At 44.4% G+C, this 19,779-nt stretch overlaps 1 protein-coding gene across 1 annotated transcript in view; it reads right to left on the bottom strand.

The window, feature by feature from the left end:
* The window catches only part of STK38 (serine/threonine kinase 38), a 365,648-nt gene that overhangs the window by 242,479 nt on the left and 103,390 nt on the right, over window positions 1-19,779 (bottom strand). The gene's annotated exons all lie outside the window — the stretch shown is intronic.

The raw sequence follows: 19,779 nt of genomic DNA, 5'->3' as shown, positions 1-19,779 counted from the left end.
TCCGTTGAAGACGTGATAGTTGATTGATAGTCCTGAAACATTTGATTAATTTCCATTTATTCCTTTAGCATTCTCATAATGTCCATTTACATAATCTTGCTGGGATAAGGAGGGTCGGAGATCAAGGTTGGACATTCAATTTTGTTAGTGCAGTCATGAGTATGGGGCTGGCCGATGCAAGAACTGCTGCAAGGCTGAGTGACTCCCTCTTCACTGACCCCCATGTAAGCAGCAGAAACCATATAACACAATGTAAGAGAAATGACCTGCTGATGATTCATGGCAGATGGGTTTCTGGTCTAGGAGAATTAGGCAAGACACAGGGAGTGCTAGACACATCTGACCAGACTACTAAGTACGTACCACACAGGAACTGTGGAAGTGAAATAGAAAAGCATGAAGGGCAGATGACTGGGTGTTGATTCACTGGGGGAGTGTGGTGAATAAAGCAGAATGTAATCCAGATGATCAGAGCCAGGGAGGCAAATAAGAAACAATAGTGGGAAATTCAAGTCTGCAAGGTAGTAAAATGTTTTTCCAGGATGAGGGAAGAGAACAGGGGGATGGAAAGGCCGGGAAGCTAATGTTATACAATTGAAATCCACCACCTACCTATGATGCTGGAGATCCACGATTGTGGAGATAGGATTCTCAATGTTTTCTATGTAGGAGAACATAGAAAATACTGTAAGGCCAGGATCCGTACAGAGAGTAAGGCATGCAATTATAGAAGGGTTGCAGAGCATCTGCAATGTTTCTACTGTACTATTAAGTACAAAAGGGGTACATGGCTCTATTTGGAATTGATCAAAGAAGCCAGCAAACTTCAGTATTTATCAACATATTCTGTACTTGATACAGTCCATCAGTTGACAGCATGGCAGAGTTAAAGTTTTGCTGACACCTTTCCCAAATGACCTCAAAGTGCTAAGGATCAATGTTAAAGGCAAACCTATCAAGTGAGAATGGAATCTTTACTCACCCCAAAGTTAGATAGGACCTGTGGAGTTCTGAACTGCTCCCATGATCACCTATTATGTATAACTTTTATATTATCTACCTATGCCTCACTCTTCTAAAGAGGGTTAGTTTGTTACTTTTTGGAAACATCACCCATATTTACCTCTGCTTTTCTTCAGATATGTTCTGGAACCTGGTTACCCGCAGCTGGCAATTCTGAATGAATGTAATCTGGCCAAAGCTTAATACTTTAGAGACAGAACGTGGGCAACATTCAGGCCACCATGACACGGGGAGAGAATCTCCTTTTATTATTGGGCAGGTAGGTCTGTCTCCCGAAAAAGGTGATAAATGAAGGAGCCCCACTTGATCAGAATCAAAGGCTACTAGTACAGTTAGAACATAGTGCCTCTGGCTGGCAAGTCATGCTAATTAAGGAATGTGCTGTGGTCCTTGGTCCCTTAATGCATTCTAGCTTAGGAAACTGAAACATGTACTATGAAGTGTTTTAGATTTTCTATGCTCCACGACTTCAGCAGTATATCTGGCATGTAGGCTGAGGAACAGCGTAGGAGTTTAAATTTCTGCATTGGTTATGGAGGAGGCAACATTTATCAAGGTGACAGTCATGCTGTTCGAGCAACTTGATGTCGTCCACATTTCTTGCTATGTTACTGGTATGACATTGATATCTCAAACGCTTAATCCGTGGGTAAGCCACCTACAGGAGATCAAACACAGGCCAACAACTATATGCTTGTTTAGCTCCACAGATCTTTGACAGTACAGACTTGATTCTGCACTTCTATTTCTCCTTTTTTGGTCAGAGTAAAAAGTTCCCTCAATGGAACCCATACATCTCGGCAGTCTTAAACGAAGTTTAATACTTGCATTGCCTTAGCGTCAGCTTCGAATAGGGTGGGAAAGTGTGAGACGTAGAAGAAGCAACTGATACAGGGGAAGCCCAAGCCTTTGTAAACAACACAAAATTAATAATGTTAATTATTTCATACCTACACGTCATTAATGAGAGGAGCTATATTTCTGTTTTCTAAAGCCAATAAACATATTTAATAAAAAGGTGTCTGAACCTTTTAAGTGTGCTTATTGTAACTGTAAATGTAATCATTTAATCAATAAAAAGTATAAAGCCCGGGCGATTGATTCACAGGTCCTTAGAACACTTCTTTTATAACTATTTACACACCAGAGTGGACCACTGCATTACTGCATTACATGCTTTGATTTTAAATGCACCTAAACTTTTATATGCACATGTCTTACTGGCTAATGCATAGGTTACTTTCTCACGTACCTAGCATTAGAGTCCCAAAGGCAGCAGCTCTTGCAGGCTCTTTTTTGTAGGGCTGCAAAGCCAAACATGTGCCCGTCTTAAGTCTTGTACTGAGTAATTACTGCTGACAGCTGGCTTTTGGGATCATCCAGAAGATGTTCTGCAGTATACAGACAGAGTAGAAAGTGAATGAGGGGTGTCTTGGCCCGTAAAGGAGCCATTTATCCCTTCCCGATGGAATACTCTCAACACACAACATTATTGTGAAGCGCATGAAACATTCAAAAGGGTAAAAGAGATCTTGGAAATCTAAACAACGACCGAGGCCTGTGACACCACAGTGCTTATAAAAGCAGGTCTGTAGTATTAAATGTAAAGCACAGAGTGCGCTCTGATTCCACGCCCTTCTGAATTTAATAATAGCAGAGGCTTGTTTACACTATCTTAATGTATTGAAGCGGTTCACCTTATTTAATGGTCCATGTACATTTACATGGGAATTCCACAGGTACCAAGTATATGTTCTAACCCTGTTAATTTAAAGGTTGCTAGTGAACCTCAGATGAGACATGTAAGGCTAAGCTTCATCAAGACAAAAATGATTGCATGCACCATGTTTTACATGTGTGGATTTGCTCCTGTGCAATGTGACCACACTTTAGTGTATAACATGCAGGAACTGGAGTCACTGAATCATGCTAGCCTGGCTGATGGAGGGTGTTACCCCGAAACAGGTCCCAGGATGCTGGTTTCCGATCCAGCGAAGACCTGGCTTGGCAGTTCAGGCTGGACTGTTCCCATGAGGCACAGGGTCAAGACTAATTTGCATATGGCTGGTTCTGAACTGGGGTGGCGAAGTGAGCTAAAGAACGATGATGGATTCAACCCAGATCTGTGACTGGGGGTGAGTGTCTGAAAAGTTTCAGCACTCCGTCCATCATCTCCTTGTGTTAACTTTCTAAAAGTGGCATTTTTAAAATTGTAATTCAAAGTCTAACTTTACCATCAGTTAAGATTTCTCACTAGAATTTCAAAGACACCAAACATGAACCGGGGTTACTGGCTTCCATTTGGAAATGATACTTTATTAACTGTAATAAGGCATCTCTAATGTTAGTCTATAGGAGGGGTAGGCCTTGTAGTAGTAAATAAAGAGTTTTTCACTACGAGGACTTGAAAAACCTAAAAGTATACGTCCAATTTTTTTAATACACAGTAACCTGTCACGGGGTGTCCAGGACCTACCCTAGGGGTGACATATGTATCAACATACCTACAGTCACACGCAGAGACACACACGCAGAGACACACACGCAGAGACACACACGCAGACACACACGCAGAGACACACACGCAGACACACACGCAGACACACACGCAGACACACACGCAGACACACACACACACACACACACACACACACACACACACACACACACACACACACACACACACACACACACACACACACACACACACACACACACACACACACACACACACACACACACACACACACACACACACACACACACACACACACACACACACACACACACACACACACACACACACACACACACACACACACACACACACACACACACACACACACACACACACACACACACACTTCCAGTAGTCGGTGGGCAGCGTGGAGCAGACCAGCACCCAGCCCGACAGGGCCAGCAGGAAGGCCACGATCTCCCCCACCATGCTGGCCATGGTCACCGGCGAGGGTCACAGGGCACAGGTGTCAGAGCTGAGGGCACGGGTGAGGGCAGAGGGGTGAGAGCTGAGGGCACAGGGGTAAGAGCTGAGGGCACAGGTAAGAGCTGAGGGCACAGGTAAGAGCTGAGGGCACAGGTAAGAGCTGAGGGCACAGGTAAGAGCTGAGGGCACAGGTAAGAGCTGAGGGCACAGGTAAGAGCTGAGGGCACAGGGAAGAGCTGAGGGCACAGGGAAGAGCTGAGGGCACAGGGAAGAGCTGAGGGCACAGGGAAGAGCTGAGGGCACAGGGAAGAGCTGAGGGCACAGGGAAGAGCTGAGGGCACAGGGAAGAGCTGAGGGCACAGGAGTCAGAAGCGAGGGCCTAGGAAGATCTGAGGGCACAGGGCAGGGTAAGAGCTGAGGGCACAGGTAAGAGCTGAGGGAACAGGTAAGAGCTGAGGGCACAGGTAAGAGCTGAGGGCACAGGGGTAAGAGCTGCGGGCACAGGGGTAAGAGTTGCGGGCACAGGGGTAAGAGTTGCGGGCACAGGGGTAAGAGTTGCGGGCACAGGGGTAAGAGTTGCGGGCACAGGGGTAAGAGTTGCGGGCACAGGGGTAAGAGTTGCGGGCACAGGGGTAAGAGTTGCGGGCACAGGGGTAAGAGTTGCGGGCACAGGGGTAAGAGTTGCGGGCACAGGGGTAAGAGTTGCGGGCACAGGGGTAAGAGTTGCGGGCACAGGGGTAAGAGTTGCGGGCACAAGGGTAAGAGTTGCGGGCACAAGGGTAAGAGCTGAGGGCACAAGGGTAAGAGCTGAGGGCACAAGGGTAAGAGCTGAGGGCACAGGAGTCAGTGAGAGCACAGGCGAGGGCAGAGGGCAGTGTGGTGAGGGCTGGAGGCCTGGTTTGAGGTCAGAGGGCACAGGTGCCAGAAGTGAGGGCCTAGGAAGAGCTGAGGGCAGAGGGGTAAGAGCTGAGGGCAGAGGGGTAAGAGCTGAGGGCAGAGGGGTAAGAGCTGAGAGTACAGGGGTAAGAAGTGAGTGAGGGCCCGGGGTGAGATCAGATGGCAGAGGATTCAGAGCTGAGGGCACCTGCGAGGGCAGAGAGCAACGCGGCAAGGGACGAATGCCCTGCTTGAGGTCAGAGGGCGGTACGGGGCAAGAGTTGATGACCAAGGGGTAAGAGCGCTATGTCGGAGCCGGGCACCGGTCAGAGCTGAGGGCACAAGAGGGGGTTGAGCAGATGGACGCGGGGCTCAGAATAGAGCCCTTCTGGCAAACGCGCAGGTTAAACTTGGGAAACAGCAAGTGGAAATGCGCGGGTGCTGGGGTGAGAGCAGTGGTGCTGAGGGTGGGCGTCACTGTGGTTTCTTCTTGCTTCAAGTTCTTGCCCCGTGGTTGGTGTGCGCGCCCCAGACCATAGCTTCTCTCCCGCAGTGCTTCTACCGCACCCTCACACACACACACACACACCTGCTTGCTCTGTATCTCTTAGCAGAATTCTATAGGGCGGCCTTATAAGAAAATGTGCCCGTCACACTCCTTTCCCCACAGGAAACCTATAAAAATTATGAGTCCATAGTAATCACTAGGAAATAAACATACAGGATTAATATTTCAGAAATGTGCACGACCCTTTGAGAATGGTGTTCACAGTGCCGTGTATTAGTGTGTAGAATGTTACAAATAGATGGCGTCACACACTGAACTACTCTCTGCTGTGCCCAAGCTCCAAAACTCGACTAAACAGATAAAAATATCCTTTGCTGTAATGTCCCCAAACTGACAACTCGTGTTTTTAAGAAGATAACTTGCTGTCGACAGCCTGAAAATCGTGAGCTTTGTTGCATGAACTGCACTCCAGCTTCTTCCCTAGTAAATTAATTGTCTCGAGGCACTTTATAATCATGCCAGTAGCGCTACACAATGGCCGGTGACATAAACCAATATAACATGAAGAAAAAAACGTATATCGTATCATCACGCGATATACTTCCCCACAATTTATCAGCCTTGCCAAGATTTGAACTAGTGACCTGCAGGTCACACCGGATGTCGGCGGCAGCGCTTAACTCAATGACCCATGAGTATGTATGCCAGTCTCCTGCCTCACTTGCCAGATGTTATGTAAAAACACACAACAAGTAATGAAGTGTCGTCTTTTCCAAGGTATTGGTTGAAGAGGAGTGTTTTGTGTTATTATTGGAACTGCAATATCGAAGTCCATAATGTTGCTAAGAAAGAGTTCTAAACCACGATGGCCGATTCGGAAAAGTATTGTGATATCCTGCGACTGGCTTTTAACTACAAAATACAAACTAGCAATCACAGCTGAAGAATGCTTTGCACCTTTATTTCACACAGTCCTTTGCTTTTACCTTTATTTAATAATACTATGTACATGTCTATGATTGAGGGTCCGTGTTTTACCATATCTGGGGCAAGCCATCAGTTCATGCCGAGTAACTGCTTCCCATTTACTGAAAGTCATTACTCCCGTGAATTTGGAGAGGGTTGTGCGTTCGTTTAATGTTAGCCATCCAGCAGCCATTAGAGATCTGCCGAGGACATGTTCTCTAATGCGGCTCTCATGCGGATTAGTCTGTCTTCTCTGGAATGGCGCGTCGAGGACCCTTGAAAGCGAGGAGCTACTAATTTGCAGAGCCTACAGTTTCGCCCGGGCTCCAAGAACCACAGCCCCGCAATAGTTTAACCGGATAAATACCTCCGCCTCAATGTCAGTAGGAAAGCACTACCGCCCCACCTATAGAAGCACCACTGCCCCCACCCAGAGACGCACTACCGCCCCACCTATAGAAGCACCACTGCCCCCACCCAGAGACGCACTAGCGCCCCACCTATAGAAGCACCACTTCCCCCACCCAGAGACGCACTAGCGCCCCACCTATAGAAGCACTACTGCCCCCACCTAGAGAAGCACTACTGCCCCCACCTAGAGAAGCACAACCGCCCCCACCTAGAGAAGCACAACCGCCCCCACCTAGAGAAGCACAACCGCCCCCACCTAGAGAAGCACAACCGCCCCCACCTAGAGAAGCACAACTGCCCCCACCTAGAGAAGCACTACTGCCCCCACCCGGAGACGCGTTACTGCCCCCCAACAAGGGAAGCACTACTGCCCCCTCACCCCCATGAGAAGCACTACTCTTCCGCCTCCCCCTCCCGCCAAGGGAAGCACGCACTGTGATGCTGCAGGTTTAATCCCTGGAGCACACGCATGACCGTGGCAGTTAGGGCTTTCAGAAGGTCTACGAGTGCATTTTGAGGGGGCCACTGTGGTTAAAATAGGGGTTTTGCACTCTTGAGTTCCCGGGGGTTGTGTGACTGCAATTTTCTCTTCCGGTCAATCATCTGCCCGCTGCCCAGACCTTAGAGCTCATGGCTCGGTAGCAGTGGGGAGAGCCGGACTTGTGCATTTGAAAGGGCGGTGGGGTTGGGGTCGAGTCAGTCAGACATTAAGATGTGCCAGTCCTTACCGAATCTCTGGAGTTTTTCCACCCTTTACACAAAAACGCAAACATGTAGAAATAACATTTTATTCATTCCTAGCTGCTTAATACCAACATCCAGCACAGTTTAGGAGCTTTCACTTTTGGCAAAGACGTGGCAGCTGAGGAGCAGGAATCAAGCGATTGTCACAGGATCACACACTGTGGTCAAGTGAGTGGGTGAGCCGGGTTCACGCTCGTGCATATGATCACAACTCCGGTAACCCAGGCCGGGAGACACTCAGACTAGACTAGAGTAAACAAGCATTTACAAGTGGGGCGGGAACGGGCACAGGGACAGCGGGAGGGGGGGGGGGCGGGAACGGGCACACGGACAGCGGGAGGGGGGAGGGCGGGAACGGGCACACGGACAGCAGGAGGGGGGGGCGGGAACGGGCATACGAACAGCGGGAGGGGAGCACTCACCTGGACTTCTTCCGGCGGCGGTCGGCCTGGAGGAATGACCCAAAAAAACATTACAGAAAAAAAAAAAAAACACCGCCCACCGCCGCAATGACGTTCTACAAGGGGCGGAGAGGGAATAAAAAAAGAATTCAAATAAAAAAAATAAAAAAAAAAAAACCAAAAAAATCGCCGGAACGCCCACGAATCACCTCGCACAATGACGGACAGATTTCTCTTCCAATGGCTAGCCTCCATTTATGGAGCTAGCCAATGGAAGAGAGAGGCGAGACTAAACAACATACTGTTCTCAAAAGATTTCGCCTGCGCGAACGCTGCTGCGCAGCGGATCGCCAGGCGAAACCTAAAAAGGAGGGTTTGGGTCTGGCAAGAGGTTTATTTTGCCAGGTCGAAATGGCAGTTTAAATCTGCACACACCAGCTACATTGGCAGGCATGATACATGTTTAAAGGGGCTATGTAAGTGGGTGGTGCAATAACTGCTGCAGATCCACTTTTAGCATTTAATTCACAGGCCCTGGTACAAGTTCTACCACTTTCGTTGGGACGTATAAGTAAATGTAATATGCCAATTGGGGATGAACCAATGTCACCATATTTTAAGGAGTTAGCGAAAGCACTTTGTGCACTTTACCACTGTTAACCAGTGCTAGAGTCAAAACAAATGGAGGAGGAATGCAAAATGGTTGGGGGAAAACTACCCTAAGGCTGATAAGTTTAAGAGGTGCCAACTTTTTCACTTCCAGAAAGTGCACTGCTACAGTAGGCAGTCAGGCATTCCTTCAAGCTTAAAGCCTCAGGTGTTGAGTTGACTTTGCAGCAGGAATAGAGCACTTGGGCATCCCAAAAGGTATGTCTGGGGAAGATTGAAGAATCCTGGTGTTTCTGCTGCTTCTTAAGCATTGTATGTTTCTTGTTCTCTGTTCGATGCCTAGGAGTCAACTGCCATCAGACCTGCCTTGTAGTTGCCTGCAACCACAGGAGAGGAAGTAGAGTCAGAATAGGGAACTATTTGATTAGGTTGAGACGCAGAGAGAGACAACCAAATGGTGGAGCTATCTGCATGTTTCCAGAGTAAAAAGAGAGAACAGAGACCTAGTGTGCAGACTCGCATACAAAGAGGCCTGTGCATTCCTTTCAGTACAACAGACTCACAGCTTTACATCAAGAAGGAGAGACTGGCTCAAAACCTGCAACAGTGGCTTTTTTGACCTCACTAACGTAGCAAATTAGTGTCTAGAAAATGAAGATTTGGTTAACAATAGCAACAGCATCAGGCTGAAACAAGTTTTCTGGCACGGTAGGAGGGGTGGGTTGGGGCAACGGTCTTGCAACCAGGCACTTTCATCATGAATAGGATTATTCCCATTACTTGTGCAATGCTAGTGAGGGTGAACTTGACAACAGATGAGAAAGTAGAGGGTCACTGTTGAAAGGAGTTGAGAAGAGGGTGAAAGCCATGCTTCCCCATGAGCAGGAAAGTTGCTCTGTTGCATACTACAGTTTTTTCTTCCCGACATTGAAATTCACTGTTGCTTCAGAGGCTGGAGCTCCCTTGTTCTGCATGTAGGTCAGGCAGTTCCAGTGTGATCATGCATAGATAACTGCACACAGATTATAGGCATAGAGATACCTCGAGATTGGACTACGGTAATGCCATTTATCTCGGCCTCCCTGAGTACATTCTGTGAAGACTTCATGTGGTTCAGAACTCAGCTGCTCAGTTGTTATTGGAGGGCATTCAGAAGCTCTAATAAGAAAGAGTTTACAATTCAAGTCCATGGTCTGAATGCTCAAAGCCCTGCACAGCTCACGCGCCGGCTATTTGAGAGAGAGGAAGCATGACTACATTCCTACCCGCACCTTGCGTACCGCTTCTGAGAACTTGGTTTAAGTCCCTAGTATTTGCTGGCTCAGAAACAGGTGGCAGATCACTCTCTTATCTTGTTAACTGGAACAAGCTCCCTAGGGAGATGCGTTTAATACGGGACCTTCCAGTCTTTAAAAAGAAACTGAAAACTTGGCTTTTCACATAAACTGTATACATTTCATCCATAGGTGCAGTCTTGTCTTTAGCGCCGGGACACTCTTGGGAGTAGCTGTGTGCTGTATGAATCTTCATAACACATTACTTAAACATTAAGTGCAGTAGCTATGCGATCAGCTCCTACAAATTGCAGAGAGTGCAATGCACATGCCGAAAAGTCATAACAATGTGCCATAAGCTATAAACAACAACAAGAGGGTATTAAGTATGCGGGAAGTGATGGCGCTCAATCAGAATTTGCGTACATAATCAAATTTGGAAAACAAACAGTAGTCACTGGTGCAAGCAGGGAGGGGAGACCCTACACAAAACCCCTCAATTTTAAATGTAAAAATGTTTTTACAATTAAGATTCATGCAACAAAGTCCCGCGCACACAGATTTAAGTTTCAACAAGTATAGTACTCATATATGTAATTTACGAAAACAATAATCCAACGTCGATTCTTTAAATTTTGATGTGTCACTCCTTTTATTAGATGTTCACACCAATAGAAATTCACAGCCAGCCGACACGTGTTTCGTTATAGGTCAATACAATCATAGACACTATAACTCTTCAGGGCTGGAAAAATACAAAAAATGAGTGGCCTATAGTGAGTATGCAACAACAATAATATGTTACAAAAACCAAAATTGAATGTGCCCATTCTCTACATTCCAAAGCATAACACCCGTCATAAGGAACCCAAAAAGGTGGTTGTATCAGGTTAATACAAACGGAAAGAGTAGCAATCAACTACTAAGGTCGCAATTACAAGCATTGACGCTCTTTATGGAAAACGGATAATCATTTTATGTCAATTACTCCAAAAAGGTATAAGTTATTATAAATATATTATTAAGTGGACAGACACCCGTGAAACAATTCACACAAAAATTATAAAAAACATACTAGTATTCTTAATGTTTAAGTCCAAATCTGTCAGCAGAATTCATAGTATAGTTAGAAACACATGTCTGAGTACGTTCCGAGAATATACGAATAAAAAGATCCAAGGCTATATAATGCTCTCATTGTAAATGAGGGCGTGATATCAGAAAACCGCATGCAACTCCCATCAGTGTGATGCATAATACAAGAGTATTTACAACGATACCTCAATGGCTGAATCTTTATCTTTTAAGGGCTGTTTAGGTAAAGATAAGTAAAAGAGAAAGAGGAAGGAAAGCGCAAATTTTGGTTGGTAAAGTTTGTCAGGAAAACAATACGTGACTCTCATTGCGGATGTCCGTATAAAGTAAAAGTAGCTCACCCCAAGTCCGGTGATAATTCCAACCCGGCAGGGTAACCAATATTATCGTGAAGTCGACAAAACGATGCTGTCAAGATATAATTTAATAATCCACATTTAAGGATGTAGCCACAGATAGAACCTAATGGCACGGTAAACAATTTCACCAAACACTGAATCTCACTAAAACTCACAATGCAATATAAGCATTTCCACTTCAAATTATCAAAAGGTCGAATAATTAGTCCCACAAAGTATTCGAAGTCCATAAATTTAACACAACCAAGTGTCCATGCAAACGATAAATCTAACCCACACAGCCCAATCTGAACACCTATTAGGATCAATTTTAAACGACCCAAACAGTACAATCAGTCACACCTTCACTCACGAAGGCAGTCTCTTACCCGTAAGTATCCAATAGTCCTTTATATAGGGGACGCTCAGGTAATGCACGTTAGTGCCATCCAAATAACAATTGTATATGGGTCCAAAATATATACACCGATCAGATTCGTGTCCGTCCGTTATGGACTTCGAATACTTTGTGGGACTAATTATTCGACCTTTTGATAATTTGAAGTGGAAATGCTTATATTGCATTGTGAGTTTTAGTGAGATTCAGTGTTTGGTGAAATTGTTTACCGTGCCATTAGGTTCTATCTGTGGCTACATCCTTAAATGTGGATTATTAAATTATATCTTGACAGCATCGTTTTGTCGACTTCACGATAATATTGGTTACCCTGCCGGGTTGGAATTATCACCGGACTTGGGGTGAGCTACTTTTACTTTATACGGACATCCGCAATGAGAGTCACGTATTGTTTTCCTGACAAACTTTACCAACCAAAATTTGCGCTTTCCTTCCTCTTTCTCTTTTACTTATCTTTACCTAAACAGCCCTTAAAAGATAAAGATTCAGCCATTGAGGTATCGTTGTAAATACTCTTGTATTATGCATCACACTGATGGGAGTTGCATGCGGTTTTCTGATATCACGCCCTCATTTACAATGAGAGCATTATATAGCCTTGGATCTTTTTATTCGTATATTCTCGGAACGTACTCAGACATGTGTTTCTAACTATACTATGAATTCTGCTGACAGATTTGGACTTAAACATTAAGAATACTAGTATGTTTTTTATAATTTTTGTGTGAATTGTTTCACGGGTGTCTGTCCACTTAATAATATATTTATAATAACTTATACCTTTTTGGAGTAATTGACATAAAATGATTATCCGTTTTCCATAAAGAGCGTCAATGCTTGTAATTGCGACCTTAGTAGTTGATTGCTACTCTTTCCGTTTGTATTAACCTGATACAACCACCTTTTTGGGTTCCTTATGACGGGTGTTATGCTTTGGAATGTAGAGAATGGGCACATTCAATTTTGGTTTTTGTAACATATTATTGTTGTTGCATACTCACTATAGGCCACTCATTTTTTGTATTTTTCCAGCCCTGAAGAGTTATAGTGTCTATGATTGTATTGACCTATAACGAAACACGTGTCGGCTGGCTGTGAATTTCTATTGGTGTGAACATCTAATAAAAGGAGTGACACATCAAAATTTAAAGAATCGACGTTGGATTATTGTTTTCGTAAATTACATATATGAGTACTATACTTGTTGAAACTTAAATCTGTGTGCGCGGGACTTTGTTGCAATGTGCCATAAGCTACCTGAGCTGAAGGGAAAAGCCAATGTAGGGAAACAGAAAAAAAATCAATGTTTAAAAGAATTGCAGCTATGCCTTGGAATCAGCTGAGTTCACGAGATGCAGGATCAGATCCACACCATTCAATAGAGCAAGTAATGAAAAAGCCAATTGGTCTGGCACTAGCAGCTCGCCTTTTGACTTTACAAATGCTTATTTAGTTAATGAATGGTTTTTGGATGAAGACACACTAGTGGCCTGGTGGCAGCATTTGGGAGCTGCCTGTCCTTCACATAAGTAAAAGAAGCATTGTCTAAAGACCAACATTGATATTTTTTCTAGAAGCACACACTGCACAAGTAGTTCCTCACATTGAAGGAGACTATTTATTGTGCAGATGTGCACACTTGAATTTGAATTTGAATTTAAAAACACTTATAAAGCGCACTTTTACCTAACGGTTTCATGGCGCTAGGACTGCTAAAAAAAAACCTCGGATGGCAACTGGGAAAGGACTAGACAGAAAAGGCTTGCAGAAAAAGATGAGTTTTTAGTGATTTACGGAAGTCTAGATAGAGTGAGATGGAACGAACATTGGGGGGGAAGAGAGTTCCAGAAAGTAGGGCCGAGCACCGCGAACTTCGCCCCCCCATCCTCATTTTCCTGAAGCGTGGGACAGAGAGGAGGGATTGGGAAGAGGAGCGAAGCTCTCTAGCGGGTATATACCTGGAAATTGCCGAGTTTATAAAGGCTGGGGCGGTTCCTGCTTGAGCCTGAAACACAGTGCAACCCAATTTGAAAGGAGCTTTTGAACTTGGCAGGAGCAAATGCCATCACTCACAGTTGGGTAAGTCAATAACCGTAGTGTACTGACCCAGTGCCCCATAGTGTATGCTGTGGCGAGCAGAGGTGCGTGAATTACACTACAAATGACCAACGGATGAAGAGGGCTGGCTGAAAGCCCAAGCAAGTATGGATATGTAGCATGTAATTAGTTTCATAATAAAAAAATTGCATGTATCGGCTAACACCAGACCTCATGAAGGGAATTGGCAAACCTATACACGGGGATGGGGGTGTATCAGTTTGACGTAAGAATACATTTTCAATACAGTGCACAAAGCTCCTTATTTAACAGCTTGAGAAGCAGTTTCCACCTGCTGCAAAGACACCTAAAGTTTGAGAATGGAATAGAGCCAAGACTTAAGAGGACCAAAAAATGTCAACACCTAGAGCATAAGAGCCATCTTCACCAAAGTAAAACACTGCCACCTTCCCCCCGTTACTCATCTTAAAGGTTTGGAAGTCATACTTAGCTAAATATCAATTTCATCTCTGAAATGATCATGAAGCAAAGGTCAGATACTGTACAGATAAAATCGTCAGATAACCAAAGATCAGGCCAAGAAAATCATGCACAATATTTAATCTCATCTCTACATAATGTAGCCCTTGACCAAGTCGGGGAAAAAAACCTCAGATGAGCCACACTAAAATGGATCAAAATGTGCTTCTCCTCTTCATTTAGAAAATAGGCAGTACCTCACGGAGCTTTGTAGTTTCAGGCATTTTAAAAAATCACCTCTAAACTGTAGACAAATATCCAGTCTTCCTGAACCAAAACCTGTCCCTGAAAATCTGATAAACCACAGTCCTTTAGCTACATTTAGTGGGAACATTCATTGAGACAAAATCCACCAACCAATTGCAATAAGGCATCCAAAACCCTATCAACACTGCTCTTACTAATCTTGTTGCAGGCCTAAATGCTGGATGGACAAAGCCACAGTCAAGTGAGGGAGAGGCTCTGAATACCCTGGGAGAAAGCGAAGTCTTCCCGACTGATGTAGTTGAAGCTCTCTGTGGTCTTTGACATATTTGATCAAGACAATGCCAAAGATAGTATAACAGGCGAACTGTTTCACACGGCTGATCCACTTCCCTTGCAGGGAGAAACACGTTTATATATGTAGGTTCTTGAAATCTGGATCTTTATTCTAACATTACTGTATGTTGTGCCTCAAGCATCAGCACCATCTCCGAACATCTATCACATGTAACATATATAGGGAATAATTAGATTATATAATACCAAAAAAAGATAATCATCACCAACACGTGGATGATAGTTATATGAGGATTTGTCTTGAGATGACATTGTAAAATAGAAATCTATAAGCCACACTTCCCGTAGAAAAAATACAACCTGCGATTGCGGGTGAATACTTCATACGAGTCTATCCATTCTCTGGCTTTGTCTCAACTTGGCATCCTTAATGAACTATCCCAAAAAATGCATGCAAGCAATAACCGGACTAAGAAACAGTGCTAAACAATGCAAGCACAAAACACCTTTGCCGATTAATCTCTACTGTCTTGACCTTAATGCAAGAATAAACTTCATTAGAAGCAACATCCTATACAAAGTTCTACACCACCCACAACCAGTATATCTTTAAGATATTTTAACCATTGAAGAAGACATACATACCGACAAATTTGTCTGCGACTTTTTTGGGAAATTTCAAAAGAGGATAATTAAGACTACAAAGTATTTTCCTGCTATAGGAACCACATAAGAGAAACAAATATCAACTTTGCTATTTGTAAGAAGAGTAGTAAAGCACTCTAGTTTGAATCCTCTGTCACCTCCAAGTGTAAAATCCTCCTATTTTTAGGGTTGCTCAAAGTTGTCCATCTGTTTTATCACTTTAAAATGTTTCATGCCTTATAATGTACAGTACCCTGTTGCTTCAGACAAGGTTTCTGATGACCAAATACTCTAATAAATATAAAAAATAGGTGTCCTGTTTGATAGCCTATATCTGAATTGGTAGCTCTTAATTTCTGTAGGATCTTGAAAATCTTGCGCTGGGAATTCAAAGCCTGTACATTATAAAAACATTTAAACCATTTTCTTCAAGTTTTACTGTTTGTTTCCTTCCATCTACCTTCTGCAACCCATGATGAACCCAGATCACAAATGCCTGGTGCACAATAACCGTTCTTGCTAGCACTTCCCTTCCCTCCCATCCCCTTAACCAATCACTTGATCTGTGATGTAATGATAGTTCTTTCATTCCTAGTCTGCCTAGACACTGATGCCCATCAAGCTTTCTCAAGCTCAAAATGTCAAGATAAACCCCACAGATCTCTTAGATCCTCATTTGAACAACGGCAATAACAAATTACTGCTGCGATGTAGAGAAAATGCAAAACGTTGTGACACCATCAGAAGAAAACTAAAATAATTTGAAATTAAATTGACATCAGGACATCAAAAAACAAAGGATAACAATACACGACTGCATCTTCCAGACTCTGTCAATCGTCTTGGTTATAGTGCTGCTTAGTTAATATATTGTCACTAATAAAAAAATATTGATTCACTTTCTCCAATTACACGGTATATATGCTAAGATACTCTTATGGTGTGATTCATTGTATCAATCTGCATCACCTTATTCATCCATCTCCTTTTATTTGTATGCCTGCCAGGGCAAAATGTTCTTAGTAACACCATTTTCTCACGAGAGAAGCTCCACTGGTGGAGAAATGCTCAGAACGTTTCAATGCCCCTTCTAATGTGGCACCATTTCTAGACACCGCTTTCCATAACACAATGTCATATAGGAATGTGAGGTTTTAACATATTTTCTGTCTCGATAAATCATACGATAGGCCTCGATCTGCATCAGTTAGAGACCGTGGAAAAGTCTCAGACTAGGATCTTGCTTTCTTGAGGTTTTCTTTTCCTTTGAGAGAAGGCGCGACATTTTTACATGACTTTTCAGCAGTGTAATATTCTGGGCTACCCTTTAGACTGTCCATTCGAAGATCACCAGAACTCATAACCAAACTATCAGCACAAAAAGATGTGCTCTGAAGGATACTAGACCTAAGCCCTCTGCTTTTGCATCCAAGCTGTTTTCTGCAGTTTCCTGCAGTTTCTCCCTCTTCGAGAGTTTCTCAACATACTCTTTTGCCCACTAAGTACTGGGATTGTATACAAAGGTCTTGTACCGCTTTGCTGATGTAGTCTTTTAGTGATAGAAAGCCTGGGATTGCTCCCTTTTATCCAGAGTTCAAGTTCAAGGCTGCCCCCACAACCCCCAGACACAATGTAGGTTTCATTTTTCCTACAGCACCCACAGCCTCATCCAGGTCATCCATCTCTCAACACATATCACTCTCCCACACTCTGAATGTGCAGTGGTTTGCTCTGGTATGAGGTCTGCTGCTCCCATTCCCCCAGTGGGAGTAGTTCTGCATGGGTTGGTTTGCTGCCACCAGGCGATCCGCTCAGCCCTATCACAACTGCTAAGGATTTCTGGTGCTGGGCATTGCTTTACTTCAGAAAATGTGGCTTCAAATAACTCCAACCTTATTTTTTACCCACCTATCTTCTACTGTGTATGTCAACATGAATAGATGTGTTTACCTTGGCTGGATAGCCTGCTATTACACAGTAGTCTTTGGATGCAGGCGGCAGAGCGACCTTGATTTTATTGGACCTCTCTGCCACCTTTGATACGGTGCCCCATCGTCAACTACGGACCCGCCTTTCAAACATTGGAATATCAGGTCTAGCTTGGGATTGGCTCAAATCATTTTTAGAGGATAGAACCCAGCAGGTATGGCTGCCCCCGTTCTCCTCGGCCCCAAGAAAGGGGACCACGGGAGTTCAGCAGGGCTCCACTTTGAGTCCCCTTCTTTTTAATGCTTACGCCACTCCACTATTACCCAGACCAGCCAAGGAAATAGTGACTCACGCCCTCATTCTGTCGCGTATTGACTATGCCAACGCACTGTACATTGGGTGGCCTGGATAAAAGCTGAAAAAGTTGCAAATCATTCAAAACACGGCAGCTAGAGTGCCGGTTGGTATCCCTGGCAGATCTAGCATAACATCTATAGGACCTGCATTGGCTCGCCGTGGTGCAACGCGTCCAATTTAAGGCTCTCACTCTTGCCAATGGTGCCCGCTACAAGACTGGGCTGCCATATCTTAGGAGTCGCTTTGACTTCTACGTCCCCCGAAGACAATTGCGCTCTGCTGCACTACCTCTTGCAGACATCCCCGTTTTCGTCTTATGCGAAAGGGAGGTAGCTCTCTTTCTTTTAAGGCAGCCAAGGCCTGGAATTCCCTTCCTTATGAATTGAGGAATACTCAAGATCTCAGGCTGTTTAAGAAGCAGCTAAAGACCTTTTTTAATTAACCCACCGCTCCTCTCTGCTCCTACATGTTATGCTGTTGGCTTTCGCGCAAGGACACTCTTGAGTATCCGTGCGCGCTACAAGTGATTAATAACATAACATAGTGGTGTAAAGGTTAATCACAAACAAGTAATGTATCTTCAAAACCAGGCACAGCATTCATTACTGTACCCTGATGGAGCAGCTGGACTCCATGACCTGCTTGGTCTCCTTCCAAGCCATATTTCAGCACAGCTACTTTTGATACAATTTTCAACCAAAATAGTTTTTTAGGTCTCGAAAGACGTTAGCAGTGTGCAGGCGCTCCTCTCGCCATGCAAGGGTCTTTTGGAATCGATCCAGGATCCGAAGTAACTTAAAGCCACGACCTCGTTGTCAATTGGCACGCGTCATTGTTTATGTTAAAAGCTGGCGGGTGATTGAAAAACGGGCTTTGGGGTTACCGCCTTGTCCACTTTTAGGATGGCCCATCTGGACAAGCTGGCGCCATCTTGTTTGCCACTGTTTTGTGTGGGTGCTATTGGTTGAGGTTTACGTAATATTGTATTGATGTTGTGCCGTACATTTACGCACTTTCAAGGACTACTGATATACATTTTGGCAGCAATTTCATCAGTGCTGTGTAGTGTCCTTGTCTGTTTTTTATTTTCATAGACTGTGGTTCTTTAACGGATCTAATATTGAATGGTTCTGCTGTTTCGTATACTTCAGTTAACTTGATGCGGATAACAACGTAATTTCAGAAACACCATTTATTTTGTTTATGTTGCAGCTGCCGGTGTTCCCTTGTGCATTTCCTGCACGTCCTCGCACTTGGCTCTCCTCCCCGCCTCTGGGCCCGGTTCAAGTTGACAGTTGACCCTGGAGGTTCTCCTCAAAAGCACAAGCTGCGTCTGCGCACTTTAGGCCTGTTCCCTCCCTCCCCACCGCCAACAAACTGCCAGCAGATACCAGCTACAGCAGGAGGAGGAGGAGGCAGGGACACACACGACAGAGAGCTTTCTGACCAATGTGGCTGCACAGTGTTTCCGCAGTGTCATTACTTACGAGTTTTATTACAGTTTCTGCATATTCTTTAGGAGTGGACAACATGAGAGGTACTGGTTTGTGCTGCTACCCAAACTGGATACTCTCGCCGGGGGCTAAAGCCTTTATATATAGAAGCAGTTACAGTGCCTAAACTGTAGTCTCTAGGAGCGCTGAACCAGTAGACGCCTTAGGACTGTCACAACACGGCCTTCTGATGAGCTTTTTGATTATAAGCGAGGATCAACAACACTCTCACCTTTTTTTAATTTAGCGCAATCGAGCAGCAGAAATGGACGATTTCAATGCTCCGAGGACTTCTCTCTTCGGCTGGAGGCGTTGCCATCTGACATCATCTCGGCAACTTATGTGATTATAAGGTCTGCTTCTTCTGAGCAGTGACTCCTCCAACCCAGAGAACAGCTTTAAGCTTGGCACAGACCTAAATTGAGCCCCAAAAATACTGCCTTGTTTTGGGGAGCAAAGTTCGATGAGCCCTGGTTTCAACTGTTATCCGTTAAAAAAAAGCAAGGCTATGATTAACAGTAAGCAAAAAAAAAAAAGAAAAGAAAACACAGATATGGCTCAGTGGCTCATGTTAGCATTTGCCGCGGAGGCAGGGACTGCATGCTGTGATGTTGCCTCCGCTGTTTAGCTTGCCTGAGGCACGGATGCGCTTCACAGTAATAACATGGAC

The sequence above is a fragment of the Lissotriton helveticus genome, chromosome 5_1 (genome assembly GCF_964261635.1).
Source record: "Lissotriton helveticus chromosome 5_1, aLisHel1.1, whole genome shotgun sequence".
In the NCBI taxonomy this organism is placed as follows: Eukaryota; Metazoa; Chordata; class Amphibia; order Caudata; family Salamandridae; genus Lissotriton; species Lissotriton helveticus.
This window is presented reverse-complemented; position numbering and strand designations above follow the sequence as displayed.